We start from the raw sequence: 22,283 nt of genomic DNA, 5'->3' as shown, positions 1-22,283 counted from the left end.
ACTCGTCATAAATATTATATATCATTTCTGTAACTTGTAACAGTCACTAGAACTGGAAAAAGAAAATTGTAGTGAAACTTTAATGTACTTAGCACATTGAATGTAACCTATTTTAGTCTGATTTCCCATTAAAACTAAGCTTATAATATTGTGTTGCCTCACTACAACCTGTCAGTTTACTACTTTCTTCCTGCTCCATTTCTTCCACCCCCAAACAATCAAATAATCAACTTTTAGAACTCTCATGTCTCTCTCAGACAAAAATGAGACAGACAGTTAACATATGTTTCTACAAGTCATATGAAAAACTGGGTCTAGCAAAACTGTAATCAGTGCCTCTAAGGAAGGAAGCGCTGCCAGAATGCAGCAGTTACACCAGCAGCCTCCCAGTCCATCAGTCTGTCAGCTTCAGAACCAAGCAAAGCACATGTTGCCTCCTGCTTCTTTTAACAGGTAAGGGAACCACAGAACCTTGGGAACACTAAGGTGGATGTGGTGGGGCTAGAGGACACAAGGAGAACTGCAAATACTGCTGGGGACACAGGAAATACTGCCTGTTTTGAGGAGTAAGTAGGAACTTATAGGACCTGGTGCACACCGTGATAAAAAACAGACCAATAGGGAAGAAGGAACCACAGCCATCAGTTACTGCTCACAGAATAACCTGTTTTATTTCATTGATGCTGGACAACTCTTCTTCCCTTACAGTAGCAGAGCAGATGTTACTGTCCCACATTAGCACCAAGACAGGTTAGCACCATCACCCCTCTCCTGGCAATAGCTGCTTACACTTGTATCATATATCATTTGGAGAGGTGTTTGCCATTTTATTTACCTATTTTTTATTTTGAAAAGACAGTAACATCAATAATAACAGTTTTCTTTCCCAGCAGGTTTTCAACAGTCACCGTGATATTACAGATCCTCTGCTGGCCTATATCCCAAGAACATGAGCACTGCTCAGAACAACTTACTGTGTGTGGAAATGTGTTTTGGGAAAACCTATCAAAGAAGAGGAGGGAGAAAAAAGAAAAAAAGAAAAAAAGGAAAAAGAAAAAAGAAAAAAAGAAAAAAAAAGAGAGTGAAAGACATTTTGCCATAACGTAGAATCAGGATAGATCTTGAAATTGTTGATGCCCAACTAGAATACAGCATCATAGAAAATAAGGCTGAAGGGGACTATAAGAAACCACACACTTCTTTCCCTTAGCCTAAAGTAGGATGAATATAGGTATCCTTACAATTAGAAGAAAGTTTTCTTCAAAGTCTAAGTTTACTTTATCCTTTTAAGATACAGCTAAATTGCTTTTAGCAATTTCATCATGGGTTTACAGCTTTCTAAAATAGGGACTTGATTTGCCAAGAATGAAACCATTCACATGCCTTCTGTTATGTTTTTAAATGAAGCAGTAATTTCAATGCATCTTCTAACCTTCAATTTTTGAATCACCGTCATAATATCTTAATAGAAGTGAATGATGCAGAGACCATGGAGGTTATGCAATGATGACCTGCCTTCTGATGAGATCTTTTGATTAAAGTTTGTTGTAATGCTGAGGCATCTGTCCTGTTTTATGAGTTCCTCTTTCTCTGCAGTCTCCTCTCTATTTAGATGACTCTGTAGCAAGGAGTCAAGACCCAGGTAAAAAAGCAGCAGCTGAAATGATAGACAGAAGTAGGATTGTCAGTAGCTCAAGGACTCAAGAAGGAAAACACCGGCATGGAAAGTTATAAAATCCTAAAGAAAAAGAACCATGGAGACTAATCATTCTAACTGGGGGCTAGCTGGGAATCATCAGTTTGACTCTGCATTAGTATCAATGGACTGTGACCACACCAATACTCAGCCTACAACTGATTAAATCCTAGTTATCTCCTGTGTGTGTTACCCAATAAATAATTACGTTAAAATTTTAAGTTATGTACATCCTGACTGCAGGGTTTCTACATATCTACTGAAAGATATCCAAACAAGTTAACCCAAAAGAATGGTTATAACATACTTTAGTAAGTAGAAGTTGGTCTGATGGACCAGCAACTTTTTTATAGGTAGTCTAACTCAAAGCAGTTCTGCACTGCTCAAACTTTGTTAACTAAGGTGATCAGTGAGCTGGAAAGTGGCAGGCAGCAAAGATAAAAAACATTTCCACAGCTTTTAAGGGACAAAAAGAACCTGACTGTTCTGTACTGCACAGGCCAGAGTTAATATAACAATGAGCAGACTTATTCTTCGGATATGGTGTATTTTGGTGAGTGACGTCCATAAAGATAGATATCTCCTCTTTGGCTCCAAATACATGTTACTGTTCTCATGTCTTGAGTTTGGCAGGAAAAATCATTAGGTGTATCAGGTGATTCTTGTCAGAGGGAATAACCAAAAAAACCCAACAGCATAGAAGTCAAGGCAGAAGTCATCAACCTTTTTACTATATTAACAAACTAGGAATAATGGATGTGTACAAAGCCTGGTTTACCACAGATGTCATTATTTCACTGATACTTATTCAGTGACTACTCTGCAGAGAAAATCAGGACAACATCATAAATTAATTGCAATCTGAGCACATTATTATTTTTTGTTACATTAATACATTCATTAATTTAATCTGTATTGTTTTCCATTTGTAAAAATTGCTACCAGCCTTCAAAAGGGGGACTGTGCTGACTTTTTACCACATGCACAGAGACAGTGAAGCTGAATTCCTAAATGGGTAGGTATATTTAAAAAAATCAGTCACCTGTCCTAGGATCAATTGATGAGATTAATCTAAACACATTTAAAATGAAGGCTTCTATTCTTTTCTATTAACTGGCAAACTGGTAACAAAAGATGAGGAGAAGGCTGAGGTACTCAACAACCTTTTTGCCTCAGTCTTCACTGGCAACCTCTCTTCTCACATCTCTCGAGTGGATGGACCGCAAGGCAGGGACTGGGGGAGCAAAGTCCCTCCCACTGTAAGAGAAGATCAGGTTTGAGACCACCTGAGGAACCTGAACATACATAAGTCTATGGGACCTGACGAGATGCATCCCAGAGTCCTGAGGGAATTGGCTGATGTAGTTGCCAAGCCACTCTCCATGATACTTGAAAAGAGAAGGTTCTGGGGAGACCTTATTACAGTACTTAAAGGGTGCTTATAAGAAAGATGGGGACAGAGTTTTTAGCAGGGCCTGTAGTGATAGGACAAGGGGTAATGGTTTTAAACTAAAAGAGGGTAGATTCTGACTAGATAGATATAAGGACGAAATTTTTTATGATAAGGGTGGTGAAAAAGTGGAACAGGTTGCCCAGAGAGGTTGTAGATGCTGTATCCCTGGAAACATTCAAGGTCAGGTTGGACAGGGCTCTGCGATGGACTCAGGGACACCTTATCTAGCCACTTGAGAATCTTGGCCTGTTGTGGAAGATGATCAAAGCACAGTGGGAAAACTATGCCTGTTTGAACCCTTTAAATAGCAGCAAGAACAGGGAGTCTGTGCGCACAAGCTGCAAGCTAACAAGGACTCTCGTGCTGCCAAGGACTCTTGCTAACAAGAACTCTCTCTCGCGCCGCGGTGCCTGCGTCCCCTGCTTGCGTGCCTCTGCCCGGGTGTTGCTTCGGAGATTCCCCGGTCTGTGAGGTATCGAGATTAAATTTGTTCTTTGCTTTCCATCCATGGTTTGTGGTTGTTCCTGCGTCCTGCCTGCATCGGCTCACACAGCAAGCATACAAATCTGAAGTCAGACATTAAATAGTTCAGCTAGACGTAACAGGATAATGACATCTTACAGCAAGCTATTTTTGTTTATCTCCCTATTCCCCACAGCCATTCTTGATTAATAACAGCAGGAAAACAGAACTGTAATAAAGCATTCACTTACTACCCACAAAGAAATCTGCAGGATCATAGCATTGCTCTTCATTGCAAGACTCTTGACAGTAGACAGTGATATGAGGCACTTCTTGATGTGCCACATTTTTCACAGTGAGAAGTCCAACTTGACTGTTTGTGCGATTGAAATAATGAACAGCTGGAACTAAAAATAATTCCTTAATGATTTGACCTTTCCATCCAATGCAACAGTGATGTCAAAGCCTTCCTCTACAATTTTTTCATCTGGAAAGATTTGTGGTCCACTATTATTTAAAGTGTCCAGCCCTGCAAATTAATGCATAATAAACCATTTCAAAATCTGCTCATAGCGGCAGCCTTCAACAAGAATACATAACTGAGCATTTACATGAGAATCTGCTAATGTTATATTATCCATTCATGCACTTTTATTTAGTATTCTTCCCCATACAGAGATCACTTTGACATATAATCATACCTATATTTCTGTTAAATCCATCCACCTATAGTGTAGTCCAACAAACTACCTAAGAGACTGTGCTGGTTTTAGCTAGGATAGACTTAAGTTTCTTCATAGCAGCTAGTATGGGGCTATGTTATAGATCTGTGCTGAAAATAGTGTTGATAATACAGGGATGTTTTAGTTATTGCTGAGCAGAGCTTACACAGAGTCGAGGCCTTTTCTGCTTCTCACACCACCCTACCAATGAGTAGGCTGGGAGTGCACAAGAAGTTGGGAGGGGACACAGCCGGGACTGCTGACCCCAACTGACCAAAGGGATATTCCATACCATATGACATCATGCTCAGTATATAAAGCTGGGGGAAGAAAGAGGAGGGGGGGGGACGTTCAGAATTATGGCATTTTGTCTTCCCAAGTAATCATTATGCATGATGGAGCCCTGCTTCCTTGGAGATGGCTGAACACCTGCCTGCTGATGGGACGTAGTGAACGAATTCCTTGTTTTGCTTTCCTTGCATGTGTGGCTTTTGCTTTACCTATTAAACTGTCTTTATCTCAACCTAAGAGTTTTCTCACTTTTACCCTTCTGATTCTCTCCCCCATCCCACCGGGGGTGAGTGAGTGAGCGGCTGTGTCGTGCTTAGTTGCTGGCTGGGGTTAAACCACAACAGAGACTAAATACATCTCACTGCCTCTCAGGGGAAACAAAGAGTGTGCATTCAAGAAGCACCTTTACAGGTGAACACTGCCTCCTGCACCTATGAACAGGCTGATGCTTACAGCCAAAATGCCTGCTCTTGAGGATTTTGAGTGGGGGCTAGAAAAACTTCATGTTCTGAAGCTCATGCAGATCTCAGCTAAAAGGAGTCAACATTGAATGAATCAGATCAGTAAGGGGATACTCAGCTTGAGAGAGACTCCTATGGCTTGCAATGTTGGGACTCCTTGCTGGATGCAAAAATTAGTAGGATTTAAGTGACTCACAGGTTGGAGATAAAAATCTACTCTCAAGAATCTGATCCAATAGCTGATGAAGTCTAGAGTCACTACCTTTCAGAGAGTTCTAAATCAGGTCTGTAATACAAAATCAGTTTGAGACAAAGATATAGTGTTTCTGATCCCTATCCAATTTCAATTAAAAAAAAAGCAACCTCCAAGACTGAGAGTCTTGCATCCTATCTCCCATTATATAAAGTTAGGGAGATGGACAATTTACATGCCACAATCCAAGTATACGAACCTGTGATGTTTCTAGTATCCATGATTTCTCCCATAACTAAAAGCCCTTGCTGCTCCAAACAAGAATAGTGTTTCTTTACAAAAACCACTGTAATATTTTTTTTCTAAAGTAGTTACATATTTCATTTAAACCAAATTCTCTGGAAACCAAACTGTTCTAGTAAGATTTTATAATCTGAAAAAGCTGTTCTTTGTGATATCATTTGATTACATTATTGGTCTGCTCCCTGTTTACTGTCATATAATTCACAGAAGTTCATTTCAAATGACATAAGGAGCTGACTTGCTCCTCTCTCTCTGATTCTTTAATACTAATGAAAGCTATGATCCCAAGACAAAAGCAACACGTGCATCAGATGATGTAGCCATAGCTATGCACTTCCTCTCCTCTCCCCCAGTCTGGGCCAGGGCTGCATCTGACCTGATGACAGGCTATGCTAGAGCCAAGGCTGCTGACTTGTGCAAGAGCTTGTGTGAAGAAAGGAGGCCAAATTCTACTCAAATCCAAATTCCCATACCACTTGATATACTGCACTGTTTTAATGTGTGAGCAAGAAAAGCTAAATCTTTTAGTCTACTAGCTTAGGAAGATAGTCTGCAAATTAAAACAATGGTTGAAGCATTGCTATTATTGCCAGCAAAAAAGAGTTGGTTAGCGCTTAGAGATTAAAGAGTTCAAAATGGATTATTGATTTGATGCTGTCTCTTCTGAATTGGACTACCATTGGTCACCAGCAAATTAAAATCTAGCTTTGTACTAGAAAAAATAAAACCAACATCACAAAGTCTTGTTTTGCTTATGCAGCACAGTCTCCCACAGACTCCACTGACTCCAGATTTGTGATGCTTCTGCTTTGCTCCTGATTCTCAGAGTGTGACATCTATGACACTCTTAAGACAGGACCATAGTTACTAACTGGGCTAAGTTGCAGAGGTCACATGTCCTTGCAGTCCTGCTGGATGCCCTTCAGGGTAACCAAGATGACCTCTCTTCCCCAGTGTGGTGGAATTATAGTTACTTCCTCCCAATCAGCTTCACTCAATAGTATTTACAAAAGGTGAAACAAATTCCTGGCACTGATCGTGTATCATTGCCCAGAGCCTATGCCCATGGGTATAGTTGGGCTTAGTCTGACAGCTTCGAGGGGTGCTGTCAGGCATTGTACACCCCAATATTCGGATTGGCATAATGGGTCGGACAATATGGGTTGTGTTCATGTCTATTGCCACACAAACAAATCCTACAGATTGGCGAGACAAGATGGTCACTAATACCATCAAGGACCACAAGAATCTGGTGGAAGGATGAGTGAATTCGAGAGGGTTGAAGTTTAACTTGAAGAATGGTTGTTTAAAGCGATACCATCCTTCTGCCTGGAATGATAAACTAGACATGTTGCTAGAAGTGTATGAGGTACCCGCTTCTCCAAGTCTCACGGGTAGTACCATCAGCTCCCACCCAGGAGAGGCTGAGAGTGAAAAGGAGGGAGAAGCCTCAACCCCAGGAGCCATGGCTCAACTTTCTCCATTGTCATCACTGCCTATCCTGGATTCCAGTGTTGGCCTGCCAACCGAGGGCACACGGGTGGTGAAGGTCCTGGACAAAAATCTACCACGTCTGTGTTGTGGGAACCAGATAAGAAAGATGTTGGGTCTGATTAAACATCTGAAGAGAGCTCATGGAAAGAAAAAGATCTCGTTTCAGTGTGCCCGATGTGGGAGAATGAACGTGAAACATCATAGTATTGCCTTCTACGTTCCAAAGTGTAAGGGGGCTATGGAACTTCCCCAGTGGAGGGCTGGGCCTGTGGGGAATGTGAGAGAGTATTTGAAACAAAAATCGGCCCAGGTCAACATAAACGCTTGGCTCACCCAGTTACCAGGAAACTTGAGCAGATTACTGCCTCCTGCCCCAAGGCAGGTACTGTGAGAGGGATACACCAGCAGTGCTGGTTGGAGGAGGAGGTGGAATTGTTGCAGAAGTTGGACAAACAGTATGAGGAGCGTAAGAACATCAAAAAGCTGATTGTGGAACATATTCTGTCTAAAATAGCTAAACAGATAAGTGATAAGAGAAGAGGACTTCATAATAGAAGTCCTGTAAAGAGAAAGGAAAAAGATCAAGAATGGAGATGACATCTAGTAAAAGAAGGGGAACATCTTGTGGACACTGGCTTGCATGCAGGAGGAGGACTGAGGTCCCATTATTGAAGAGTGATTTCTGATTGGTTGACATCTGAAAAACTGCCCATTCTTCAGGGAACTGAAGTCAAGGACTACTATTCATGCCTGTTTAAGAAGTCCACCAAGCTGAAAGCAAGCCAAGGTCGGAAGCTCCAAGTGGCCCGAAGGGCTTGTCCTTCCGAACCAAGTAGATCCAACCGAGTGGATGAAGAAGAGGGCTGTGAAGTGGAGGGCAATTCCTACAATTCCAGTGATGTTTTACCTGGATAGAGGGAAACTTGCTGGTATTATCCTGGATGATGTGGAATTCCCAAGGTGTGGTATCCCACTGGACAAGGTGCACAAAGTGGTCAGTTCTAGATGGGAATCACCGAGAACATTCAAGGGCCTGGGTGCTTTCAGAACTATTGGCCAGGCAGACAACTTGGCATTCAAAGTCATGATCACAGCAAAAGAAATCTCTAAAAACATCAAAGAGATGAGTAAGAACACAGCACCAGGACCAGATGGGCTAAGTTTGAGAGATCTTATTAAGATAGATCCTCATTACACACAGTTAATGGAACTTTTCAATCTATGGTTAGTATCTGGAATTATACCAGACATGGTGAGACAATGTTGGACTGTGTTAATATCAAAATCTGCTTTACCAGAGCACCAGAATGACATCAATAATTGGCGACCAATTAAAATCGGATCAACCACTTTAAGATTGTTCTCAAGGATTTCAGCAGCAAGATTGACAAAGGCGTGTCCTATTAACCAGCGCCAAAGGGGGTTTATAAGGACATCAGGATGTTCCGAAAATTTGAAATTATTACAGCTCCTAATTTGAAATGCAAAGAGGGAACATTGATCCCTGGGGGTAGTCTTTGTGGATTTAGCAAAAGCTTTTGATATCATGAGCCAGTCTCACATCATTATGGCTCTTAAACAGAAGGGCATGGACAATCATATTATCGCCCTAATTACAGATTTGTATCATAACATCAGTACTCATATTGACCTGAAAAATGAACAGTTGGATCCCATTGGGATTCAGACTGATGTAAAATAGGGTGATCCTTTGTCTCTGATTTTATTTAACTTATCTGTGGACCCCCCCTGCTGTATAAGTTGGAGGAAGAAGGGAGTGGATTCCAACACTGTTTGAAAAGTATAACAACTATGGCTTTTGCAGATGACTTGCTACTGTTGAGTAAATCATGGGAAGGAACATAGAAGTTTTGAAGGTTTTTTGTGAACTAACTGGCCTCAAGATACAAGGGGAAAAGTGCTGTGGCTTTTACAGCCCCCTCAATATGATTGAATCTGGTAGTTCTAAAGAGTACCTGGGTCTACATATCGACCCATGGACTGGAATATCAAAACCAGAACTGCTAGAGAAAGTTGATGGATGGTTACAACGAATTGGGAAGGCTGCATTGAAGCCATTTCAGAAGGTTGACATCTTGAAAGGATACACCATTCCGCGATTGATCCACTTATCAGATCAAACCGACATAAAAGCCTTGAAGCCCTTGATTTGGCAATATGAACTGCTGTCAAGGAATGGCTACATTTACCACCAAGTATTTGTGATGCCATTCTGTATTCCAGCACTCGGGATGGAGGTCTGGGTATCACTAGACTTGTGGGCTTGATCCCCAGTGTACAGTCCTGAAGACTACACAGAATTGCGCAGTCTTCAGACGAAACAATAAGAGTTGTTGTTAAACAGAAGGGTATTGAGAAAGAATTTGAAAGATTGTGGATAGTAGCTGGAGGTGAAAAGGATAAAATGCCATCTATTTGGGATCTGAAAACAGTCATGGTGATATCCAAGGAATTGGATGGTGAGAAACTGGTCTCAGAATGGGAGATTCCTGCTCCAAAAACCATCTTTCCAAGATCCTGTAACTGGCGTAAATGAGAGTTTGTTAATTGGACCAAGCTGCTGTCCCAGGGCCATGGAATTGCCAACTTTGAAAGGGATAAAATCAGTAACAGCTGGATCATAAATTATAGGGGCATTCCCCAGAGGAAGCTCGTCATGGCTTTACAACTACAAGCTAATGTTTATCACACTAGAAAATTCCTGGCGAGAGGAAGACAAGAGACTCAGATCAAATCTTGTCAGCGTTGTCAGGCTGAAAATGAGACTTGTTCACATATTATTGGATACTGCCCAGCAGCACAAGATGCCAGGAATAAAAGACACAATCAATTATGTGAACTGTTGGCGGATGAAGCCAGAAAGACAGACTGGGTAGTATTCCAGAAGCCACTGCTGAAGGATCAACAAAATTAATTATACAAACCGGACCTCGTATTTCTCAAAGGAGACCAGGCTTTTGTAATAGATATTAGTCAGGTATGAAAATAAATTGACATCTCTGGCTGATGCAGTGGCTGAGAAAGTACAGAAATATCAACATCTTAAAGATCAAGTCCGGGAACTGACTAATGCCACCTCTATTAAATTTATGGGATTTCCTTTGGGAGCATGTGGTAAATGGTATGCAGGCAATTATGAGTTATTAAAAGAATTAAGGCTCCCTGGCTCCTGGCAAGAGAAAGTTATTTGCTGTTTATCAAATTGAGCATTGTTAGCTCAGTAGATATTGTACACATATTTGCTAGTAAGGGGCTGTGTTAAGAACTCAGTTTTGAATTAATGACCTGCAATTATAAACTGATTGCATGTTAATGAATTGCAATGACTTGATCATGACTGTTAATAAACTGATTTGTGGGGGTAAAAGGTGGAATGAATTGGGATCTCATAGTGATTACATATATCATGACACATCACTTGATGATACTAGCTACTGGCTATGACTAGGTGGATGGGCCATATTCATCTAACACAGAAAAGGAACATATATTTTATATATGCGTTCAATAAATAAGTCCGAATCCCATATCCAATGAAGAGGCTTTCCTGATTTATTCAAGTGTGACGTTATGAAACTCCTACAAACAAAGGCCAGTAAGGCAAAGTATTGAAAACACAGCAATGTGTAGATACATGTGATCTCACACTAAGTAACTAGTAAGCTAAGCAACTGCTTACAAATCTGCACTAGCAGTGGTGGAGTGACTGAGGTGCTGGCAACATAATTGTGAGTCAGGCCCTGTTTCTCAAGAAATGGATTCACTCTCAGAAACTTATATGTGCCTGCTATTATATCAGTCTGCACACATGCTGCTGCCTGCAGGTGCACCTTGTCTGATGCTCTGGGTTAAATATCTCCTCTGTGTTTGGATTAGCTGCACTGCATCTGCACTGACCAGTAAGGAATTATGCAGATATTATCTCAATCTAGTTCTGAGGTGCATCTGAGGACAGCACTACCATTAGTGACAGGAAGAGTAGGAAAAATAGCTGCTGATTTCCCAAAAATGCTTGGCCACTGTAATGCGCACATGCAAGAAACATGAAAAAATACATCTGAAAGTATTAGAGCTCCATGAAAGCAACAGAAAAAGGATAGCCTAAAATATAAAATGGAGTTCAAAAATCATGAGAGCAAAATGCTCCGTAATTTGGTAAACATTTTTATATCAAATTACATAAATGCAGACAAACAGCAAAAAATATAAAATGTTCTGCTGTTCTTTAAGAGAGGATATCTTACAAATTTCTCTCAGCATGTACCTACTAATGCCACTTGGGCACTCAGTGGGCTGTATTAATACATGGCACTGCAGCTCAAACTAACCAGGGCACCACGTAGTCACACAGACAGATGAAAAGGTACTCCAAATGTGAATCTCCCCCGGCATGAGTGCCCATAAGAAGCAGGAAAAAAAATGGCTCAAAAATTATATTAATCACCTGTGATGTAAAATGAATACATTTTACAACAGAACATATATTTCAGTACTACTTAAAGCAACCATACCAGATTCTCAGCATGTAGATCTGTGCTGCTCCAATGAGCTGTACCAGAGCCCTGACTCACGCTGACAACTAAACTGCTCTCCAGTACTGCTTTCCATCAGCAACACCTGCACTTTCATAATACCACCACTCTGAGGAAAACTCTGCAATCAGTTTACAATTTAATTTCTCAGTTATAGCACTGAGGAATGTAGTCATTGCTTTGGAAGTTATATAGACTGTACGTGCTTTGGTATGAGCAGACTCACAGAGTTTCTTTATTGGTACACATTCTGCAGAAAAAAAACACAGAAGCAAACACATTCCTGCATGGCAGTGACATCCAAAATATCCTGTTTATTTACCTTGTCTTGTTTATTATGAGTAACAGTACAGACTACATTCTTGGATTTGAAAAAAAAATAAATAATAAAATCTTTCTTTCTTCTAGCAAGTTAACAAGAGTTTGTTGGAAGGATACTCCAGAAACCGATTTTAATTGTTTGGAGCTATATGTCCTCAGTTTCAGACTTAGATCTACTCATGGGGTGTTAAAAAACCCAGCCCATGTATAAAAGCGGTCAAAATCTTCTGAACTGCATAGAGTTCATCTGCAGTGATGCAGCAAACTCCGAGAAAAAATACTACGAAATTGGCTGATCAGCAGTAAGTTGTGACTCTTAACAGTGATCATCTTATTTTATTGACCCCTGGTTTCAGAAAAATAAGCCCTTCTCTGCTTTATGTTCTTTCTCACAAATAGCAGCTTTAAATGAGTTAGAACAATTTTCCAGTTTTACTAAGTTTTAACATATTCTTCCATAGTTCAATCAGCAGATGACTCATAATAAGCTATAATATACCTATGCATTTAGTTCCCAAAAGATTTTGTCAGATCCAAAGGAGAGGAAATTTTCTTGGAAGACAAAAGTTCTCACACTGAAGCCATGGACTGGGGAAAAAAATCAGGAGCAGGTCTAAGCCTACGATTTGGGTGGCTCCTCGTTATCCTGCTGCTCAGCAGTGCTACTACGGTCTCTGGTTTGGTAAGACTCTCTCAAGTAACTTTTGGGACATTTGGGAACTGAAGCACCTGAGACTGAATAACAATTGGTGTGATATATGTGTTTTCCAGCACCCAGGTGCGAGTCCCTTGAGTGTATTTACAGTCCTCCTCGCCGATTTTCCATTGCTTTCCCATATTCCACCCCCTTGCTCAAGAGACCGCTTCTGCTGGGGTTCATTTTAGTCTCGCAGGGTATAACACAGAGCAATCTACTAAGGCATGCAATAACATAGACACATATAGGAAAAAAACAAAAACATATCTCTATGGTAATGCTTTGAATCAGGTGTCCTATTTCTCTTTTTCTGATGCTTTCTCGTAATGCTTATGGCATACTTTTGTGCTAACATGGCACATTTCCCATCTAATTGTTGCTGTTTGGTTTCTTTTTGGGTTTTTTTTGGGGGGGGGGTTCCCCTCTTTTTTTTTTTTTCCCTCTTTTTTGTTTTTTTATTTTTTTTTTTTCATCACTTATGACTGACATAAAAGTCTGCCTTTGCAACAAGAGCTCAGTTTCTCATTTTTCCTTAAGTTTCTCATTTTCCTACAGAGCATCCTATAGACTTTGTCTCAACTCCTTTTCCCAATCAACCATGACCTTATAGACAAACAACAAACAACCAGCCATACGCCCTGCACGGGCGAGCCGTTCCCGAGAGTGTAAACGTGTTGGCTCGTGAAAACTCCCCCAATATTTCAGGACTTCCATCGGTTCTACAGCCCATCCTGGTGTATCTGCCTGGGGCGCGCTCGCCTTACGTCTAAACATTGTGTATATACAAACTTCTTCACTTGACGGAGTGTCAGCCCTAGTTGCATATGAGAACAGTACCACACCGGGCAGAACACCTGCTCAAGTGGAGTCACCTAACGACACTGCACACAACAAAAAGCAAACAGTAGCACACATGCTGATCAGCAGGTATAAGCTGGCGCCCACACACACTTACACAGCAGACATACAAACACAGCACTTTTATCTCAGGGAGACGACTGGGGAGGGGAGGGGGTGAGGTGGGCAATGGCAGGAGCAAACAGCTCCGGCTCTGTCCTTCTCTGCTGACATTCTGCCTCCTCCCTCGGCCTCAGGTGGAGCAGAGGGGATCAGCAGGGGATCGTCCCAGACCTTCGGACCTGGCCTGTTCAATCCCCCTCCCGTGGGTTGTAATGCTGCAAAAGCCCCGGCTGCTGTGGCTCGCTCCGCCTTCATATCTTGTAAGGTCGATAACACCAACCACCATGTCGTCGCTAACGGTGATGCCTCTTTGTCTCCTTTACTTATCACTTCCCACAGTTTTTTCCCAACAGCCTCCCATATTTCTGGTTTAAAAGCTGTCTGGGGCTCTGGTGCGAATCCGTTCTCTCTGCACCAGGTTAACAACCTTCGGAGCATACGCTCATCATATTTCACCCCTCTCTTAGAGAGGATATGCAGGAGAAGTCTTAATATAGCCCCTTCTTCTTTTGTTACTTGTTGCCCCATCTCCTGCCCCGACTTAATCAGTTTGAGCAACAGTTTCGCTGGTGTTTCAATCCCTCTCTTAGAGAGGATCCCAGCGAGTAGCGTGGCCGCAGCTTCTGTTTCCATAGCTGCGCCTGGGAGGTGAGGAGCGACCTCACGCCATTGTCTGCTCCCGCTGATGTGCCCAAGCAGCACGTCTCCCAGCCGAAGTTTCCCACTCCCCTCCTCTAGCTGCTTACCGCAGTCTCGGAGAACTCAGTCGCGCTGAACCATCCTCTGCTACCAGATGTCAGAGGATGTCGGAGTGGGAGACGGACCCGGAGTAACGATGGAATCTCAATATGAGTATGATCGTTCTCCCTTTATTCAAGTTTTCACAGAGTATATATAGACAGGCAATAAGAGCACGCGCTAGCGGCAGCTATATGATTGGCTTACAGTCTCTGTTCACGCGCTGTCCATGCAGTTCATTCACACATCAGATTGGTTACAAGAATTCACATAGTAAATTGCTTAGTCATTAGCACAACATGTTTTCTACCTTCTCAGTTCCCGTTTTTCCCATGTACTAATTCCATCTTCTACCACCTGTTTTGCCCTTAATCTAATCTCTCATAGTAGGGAGGCTGGCTCATGTGACCATTTTCTCTCAGACACATTCCTACATATACATATATCTCAAAGACAGGGAAAAGTGGTGATAATTAATTGGAACCTGTAAGATCTGGGCATGATGTAGATGGTATGGAATAAGGGGTGGATAATGTCCTGGTTCTGGCAGGGATAGGGTTAATTTTCCCAAGGAGCTGGCACGGGACACAGGTATTGAAGCCATGCCCAGTATATAGTCAGGGAGCTGGCCAGGGGAGGGGGTCAGGAAATCGCTGCTTGGGAGCAGGCTGGGGGCTTCCTGGGTCCAGTCGGTGAGCAGTGGTACATTAATCATGTTTTGTACTCTATCAGTATTATTGTTGTTGTTTTCCTCTTTTCCTTCCCTATTCTGTTAAACTGCCTTTATCTCAACCCATGAGTTTTGCCTTTTTCTTCTGATTTTTCCCCCCATACCACAGCTGTAGGGGAGTGAGCGTCATGGTTCTTTGTTGCCGGATGAGGCTAAACCACAACAACTTCCATTTGCATTGAAAAGTTCAACTCAGCCTTTCCTGCCTGGGTTTTTTATTTTCAGACTCAAAGTAATTGCTTGTAGGAACCTTTGGGAGAATCTTTAGGATCTGTATTAGCTTGAGTCTGATCCCTCCTTTAGGCTCTCCTTATAGACTCTGCTCTTCATGGTCCATTCTTACAGTCGCCTGCATTTTTAAGGTAATAATTGAAAAGTTCAGAAATGCATTTCAATGTAAACTTCTACAGTACCTAAATACCTGATAATTGCTAGGAATAAAGATATCCAGCTCGCTTTTGAAATCCAATTGTCTCTATATCTTTAAGGTCTAGGTTCTGAGGGTTCCCGCTGTCTTTAAGGATAGCCTGTCAATCTTCAACCCAAGAATAGCTGTTACAGGCTTACAGTCCTACATCAGTAAGGAGCTAGAAAGGTCATGTATGCAGTCATCATATATGCAGATACAGGAAGGAATAAGCTGATGCTCATTCCTTTGGCTCTATTGATGTTACTGTCATGCTGAGTTGCGGAAAAATATTTAATAGAATACTGTAGAGCAACTTCTCAAAGCATTGTCTGCTTATTATGAAGTTGCAGTAAACTGTAGTAAATTGCTGTTGTAAATTGCTGAAGTATTTGTAAGATGAGCTAATTACAGGTGAAGGAATTGTTTTTGAAGAGCCTGAAGGGCAGCTGAGCTACATCCAACATCAAATATATTACAACTTTCCAGAATTTCATAGAACTGTAGAATCATGGAAGAGTCTGGGTTGGAAGGGACTGCTGGAGATCTGGTACAATGGTCGGTTGAAATCAGGGCCTTAGACTAGGTTAATCAGGGGTCCTGTCAAGCAGTCTTGAATATTTCCAGTGAGGGACACTACTGCTTCCCTGGGTAATCTATTCCAATGTTTAATTGTTCTCATAGTGAAGGTTTGATTTTATTTTTTTTTAAATATTCAGATGCCAGTTCCCCTGAAGCAACTTCTGCATGTTACCTCCATCTTCTATATAATTACTTTCTAGGACTTAGCATTTTCTGTAGAAATTTCAAAGAGATGTGTTATACTTCTTTCTTTTTCTTTCTTTTCTTATTTTTGAGTTATAAACCTTAATATAACACAGGGTAAGTGTGACTGCAGCACAACTTCAGGTGGAATTATAATTTAAAAAATACATATTTGTTCCCTAGACTGAAGTGTCATCCTGATGCACGTAAGCATGCATGCTTAGTCAATATTTGAAATTCACGCACCTTGCAGAATATTTGGGATCTGTAAACCTCAACAGTACTGGAGGAAGAAAGCTGGTCACTAAGTGGGTGTATGAAAGTAGAAGAAAGGGCTCACATAAGGAGTACCATGATGAATCTAATCACAATCTTTTTGGGTCAGAGCAAAGAGACAGCCGATCCTTTAGCTGATACCTGATAGTGACCATTAGAGGATGCTTAGGGAGAAGTGTAAAAACCAGGCAGGTATTCAATGCCATCTCCCAAATTTTCAGCCCTCTCAGCAGCCAACAACCAGTGAGTTATTGTTTTAGATCCTCAAAGTCCAGGACAAAATTGGTGAAAGAGAATTCTGTGTAAAATAGAATTTTCACAAGGTTGAATCTGCATCCTGTACTAGATGCCCCAATTCCTGGGGCCAGGCAGACAGCAAAGCTTTACACTTCCCTACTAGCTAAGAGTTTGAGAGGTCCCTATTGTATGGAGAGAATTTTTAATTCTTTTATCTAATTTCTATTCTCTGTAGATATCAGGCATATTTGTGCTTTTTGCTGTTTGGCTGTTTCCTTTTTTTAGAATCCCAGCTGTTAAAAGCAACATCCTCAGCCAAGGATCCATTTACTGCAGGCCCTAGCTTGAGGTCAGGAGACTTCTGGGAAGGGAGTTGTTTAGGAGCAGCAGGCAAGACAGTGGGAGTGCATGATGTAGGTACTTCCAGCAGCAGCTGTGGTGCATGTTTACTGCTGGTGTGTGTGACAGTGGAAAGTCTGAGGCATCAGAGCCAGTCAGGGTCAGCTGAGTATATAAAGAGTTGCACAGTAACCCTGTGATCACCAAGCTGTTTAAGATTAAATAGCTGGAAAGAGACATAGGTCGATTTAGTGTCTCAATAACAATTTACTATGTATGTAAACTGAACATACAATAAATGGCACCAGAAAGTTGAACTGAGTGGTATACCACCAAGGAATTGTCCAAACTGCAGATTTCTCAATTTTGTGGAATCAGGTTACATTTGTTTGGTGTCCTGACATATTTGTACAAGGGAAGGGGGTCAAAGAGTAGAGGGCAAGGCCCTGCCTGCATCAAAAGCCCATACATCACACTGAGGGAGTTGAAGATCTGCCAACTGGCTGGGCTCAGCAAAGAAGGTCCCGTTGTAGAGCAGGGGCAGCAGCATTAACCTGGAGAGGTGGAAGAGAGAGAATTGGCTTGCAGTGGATGAATACTAAGCATATAAGGCCAAATCAGAATAAATTACAGAGAGCAAATCAGGCAAGTTAGACTTCAATGCACCTTCATTCCTCTGCTTTGTAGCACTGTTACCTGTGAAGATAAGGTCACCAGTAAACCATTTGCCTTGGTTTTTAAAATTAACGAGTCATCCTACAGCGCATTAGTTTTTAATGTCTAACTGTGTTTGTTTTCAAGAAAGTCAATCTATCGAAAGGCCATTGTGATAGCCTTTCACTTTCTGAGAGCCAGGGGTTTCATGGTATTTAAAACTTGGCACCAAAATGAAGAGTGAATCTAGAAAACATAGGTCTAACTGGCAAAGTATTCAATTCGGCAAGCTGAAGAATACTTCGCTAAATGCTTGTCTGTTTTTTCCAACTATATAAGGTAGCCTATTAGCAAATAATACCTTTATTTATGAGCCTTCTTTCAACTCAGGAAAGCATTTAAATCTTTATTTAGGCTTAAGGGAAACCCCATTAAAGTTAATAAGCTCAAAAATCACAAAGATGTGTATTGAAGTCCTATGCCTAGTCGACATGTGCTGCTGTGCCTTTGTCTTCGGCTTTAAGTATAGAGAACACAGTCACTCTCTGAATAGGGGAACTGCAGGTGTTCTCTGTGGATTATTATTTCATTTTCTTCAATAACATGACCCACTGGAAGAGCATGAGTATGCACGAAGATCTAAAAAAGGGAAAAAGAGCTGACTTATTAAGTCTTAGAGGTTTTTTAACATAATTTTAAACCATCAAAGAATTTAAGATTATGGAGCTGTTTATACATCTAAGTACCAAGTACTGTTATGAAAGTAAAGCAGAAAACAGCTTGAAGATGCTTCCAAAATATGTGTCTATAGTTTAAATACAACAAATGTTTTGTTTGACAGCTTTTCAAAAAAAGCTTTCCATGGGGGGACAAGATAACTGAATGCTCCATCTCCGATTGACTGTAATCTGAGCACCTGGAGTGCATGGGGGCACTGCAACCCATGCATCTATCAAAGAGTAAGGTATAGCTGGAAGTCTTTGGTCCAAAGCAACAACCAAAGGGACAATATCTGTCTGAGTTTTGCTTATAGGAAAAGATAAGATTGCAACTCTTAATATTGTATGTTTGTGATTTGATGAAACCCATAATCATTTCAGACCTGAAGCCTTGATAGTAAAAGAAAACTACATCCAGATGTACAAAACTAGTCAAGTGTTCTCATTACAAATGTTTTGTTGATAGAAATTATCTTTTTTGGCCATGTGGATGTTTCTACTAAGAACATTACTTTTTAATACCTATTTCCTTTTTAAATAAAAAGCAATCATTTTGTCAAAAACTGTATTTTGTTTTCTTAGGGAAGTTCTTATGAGACTTCAAAAAAATGAAAGATTTAAAGCATATAAAATATGTATGATTGTATTGGGTTTGCATGGAAATGTTTTGGTAGCAGGGGGGCTATAGGGGCAGCTTTGTGAGAAGCTGCTAGAAGCTTCCAGCATGTCTGATAGAGCCAATGCTAGCCAGCTCCAAGATGGACCTGCCGCTGGCCAAAACTGAGACCATCAGCAATGATGGTAGTGCCTCTGCAATAGCATATTTAAGAAAGGGGGAAAAAACTGCTGCGCAACATCAGTCGGGAGAGAGAAGTGAGAATATTTGAGAGAAACAACTATGTAGAAAGCAAGGTCAGTGAAGAAGGACGGGGAGAAGGTGCTCCAACAGATGGAGCAGAAATTCCCCTGCAGTCTGTGGTGAAGACCATAGTGAAGCAGGCTGTCCCCCTGCAGCCCATGGAGTTTAACAGTGGAGCAGATATCCACATGCAGCCCATGAAGGACCCCACACCGGAGTAGGTGGATGCACCCTAAGAAGGCTGTGATCCCATGGAGAGCCCACACTGGAGCAGGCTCCTGGCAGGACCTGTGACCCTGTGGAGAGAGGAGCCCACGCTGGAGCAGGTTTACTGGCAGGACTTGTGACCCCATGGGGGACCCACGCTGGGGCAGTCTGTTCCTGAAGGACTGCACCCTGTGGAAAGGACCTATGCTGGAGCAGTTCATGAAAAAATGCAGCCCTGTGGGAAGGACCCATGTTGGAGAAGTTTGTGGAGGACTGTCTCCCATGGGAGGGACCACATGCTGAAGCAGGGGAAGAGTGTGAGGAGGAAGGAGTGGCAGAGATAGCATGTGCTGAACTGACCACAACCCCAATTCCCCATCCCCCTGCACCACTCAGGGGGAGGAGGTAGAGAAATTGGGAGTGAAGTTGAACCCAGGAAGAAGGGAGGGGGGGGAGGTGTTTTAAGATTTGGTTTTATTTCTCATTATCCTCCTCTGATTTGATTGGCAATAAATTAAATTAATTTCCCCAAGTCAAGTCTGTGTTGCCTGTGATGGTAACTGGTGAGTGATCTTCCTGTCCTTTTCTCAACCCATAAGTCTTTTGTTGTATTCTCCCCACCCTGTCCTGCTTAGGAGGGGGAGTGATAGAGTCACTTGGTGGGCACTTGGCATCCAGCCAAGGTCAACCCACCACAGTCCTTTTTGGTGCCCAATGTGGGGCATGAAGAATTTGAGATGAGGATAGTAATTGGGAGAGGTAATGGGCAAAATGTGGACTGAACACAGCTAGAGAGTGAAGAGTGGAATGATTGTGGGGCATTTCTGCTGTTGTAATTGGGGTGAAGGGACAAGGGGTGGATTATATGTAAATTGTCCACTTTCGTTGGTGTTGTGATGATGTTATTGGGGGGGGCAGGAATTCTTTTTGTTGATGTAAGTGAAGCTTGTGAAGATTATGTGATGATGGTGTATTTTAATGATAATTCATAAATATGTGATTCACAGAGGTGAGATATCTTGGTAATGTCAATTGTAGAATTGTAGCATACCACTTAGCTGCTTTTGACTCCAGTTCATATTGGAGCTCTAACATGTCTGGTACAGCAGCACTCAGTGGTGGCACGACTTTGTTCAGGCCACAATAGTCTACTGTTAATCTCCACTCTCCATCAGACTATTAAAAGGTGAGTGAGTCTTACTGATCACTCTGGCTCTCCAATCGATGAATCAGCTCATGGATGGGAGCCAGGGAGTCTCAGTTCATGTGATATTGCTGCCAGTGCACCATCCTGGTAGCAAGTGGCACCTGCTGTTCTTCAACTCGCAGCAATCCCACAACGAAGGGATCCTCTGAGAGGCCAGTCAGGGTAGATATAGCTGTTTGATCTTCTCTGTGTTCACAGTGGCTACACCAAAAGCCCATTGGTACCCTTTTGGGTTCTTGAAGTACCCTCTCCTGAGGATACAAGGGGTCTCTGGGCTGTTCACAATGGAGTGCTTTTCCCACTTATCCCCTGTTAATCTCACCTCAACCTCCAATACAGACAATTCTTGACATCCCCCTGTCACTCCAGAGATCCAGATGGGTTCTGTGCTCCTATACCCTGATGGTACCAGCATACACTGTGCACCAGTGGCTACCAAAGCCTTATACTCCTGTGGGTCTGATGTGCCAGGTCATCGAATCCATACAGTCCAGTATATCCAGTCATCCCTTTCCTCCTCCTGGCCTAAGACAGGGACTCTCTGTTCCTGTTCCTGGTCAGAGTATTCACTGTCTGCCCTTTTCAGTGCCAGACCAGAAGTCCCCACACCAGGGTCAAGGGAGGTGATATCAGGCCTTCTATGTCTGGGAGATTGCTGATTGCCTTCTTGTGTCTCTAGAGCAAATAAGCTGACAGCCTTCTTGGGTGGCCCTTTCTTAACAGCTGTCTTCCTTCTCAGTTCACGTACATGGGCTTCCAGCTTAAAGGTGGGTTCACCATCCCACTTCCTCATGTCCTCCCCCTGGTCACACAGGAAGAACCAGAGTGCCCCACGCAGCATATGCCTGGGGGTCCCTTCCCCTCTGACTGGGGGAGGAGAGGACTGACTTATTGGGGCACCCCTGACAGCCAAGGTGCTGGGCCGTAGGGACAGAAGAGCCAAGAAGACACTCTGTTCACAGTAGGTATATCCATATCCAGGCAATACATTGCTGCCAAGCTGTTAGAATGTGACATTGGGGCACTTTGAGTCACCTTCCTCCACATGGACCATGTGGACATCCTCTGGATCTCTGGAGACCTCATCATTGTCTAGATCACTGTAGATGACTTCCAGCAACGCTAATTCTCTCAGGTACTGGATGCCTTCATCTGTGGTAGGCCACTTTCCTGGGGAATTCACAAGATCTTCCGTGAATGGATATCTTGCCCTCATACTTGAGAGGAGCTGTCTGCATAGACTGCAAATTGATGCCTCTTTTCCAATTCCTCTCTCAATTCCATGGTTTCTACCAAGGGATCCCAGCTGTTAGGCTCCCCTACCTTCCAATTGCTGACTGTTGGCCCCGTTATCCCAGCATCGGAGCAGCCTGGCAGCAATCCGCTCACCTGTCTGGCAGCTGTAATCTTTCTGCATGTCTCGAAGTTCTGATGAGGTCAGGGACTGGGTAGTTTTTGCTTCCTGCCTGAATTCTCTCACTCCTTCCTCCAATTTCCTTGTCGAAGGACTGGCTTCTTAATCAAACCTTTCCTCTTCTTC

General features: G+C 42.3%; 1 pseudogene; it reads right to left on the bottom strand.

The window, feature by feature from the left end:
- Window positions 1-811: 811 nt before the first annotated feature.
- On the bottom strand, window positions 812-22,160 carry LOC141735466 (oncostatin-M-specific receptor subunit beta-like; annotated as a pseudogene).
- Between the last annotated feature and the right edge of the window lie 123 nt (window positions 22,161-22,283).

Source organism: Larus michahellis, chromosome W (assembly GCF_964199755.1).
Source record: "Larus michahellis chromosome W, bLarMic1.1, whole genome shotgun sequence".
NCBI lineage: Eukaryota > Metazoa > Chordata > Aves > Charadriiformes > Laridae > Larus > Larus michahellis.
Note: the sequence above shows the minus strand (reverse complement) of the source record. Positions and strands in the feature narration are given on the sequence as shown.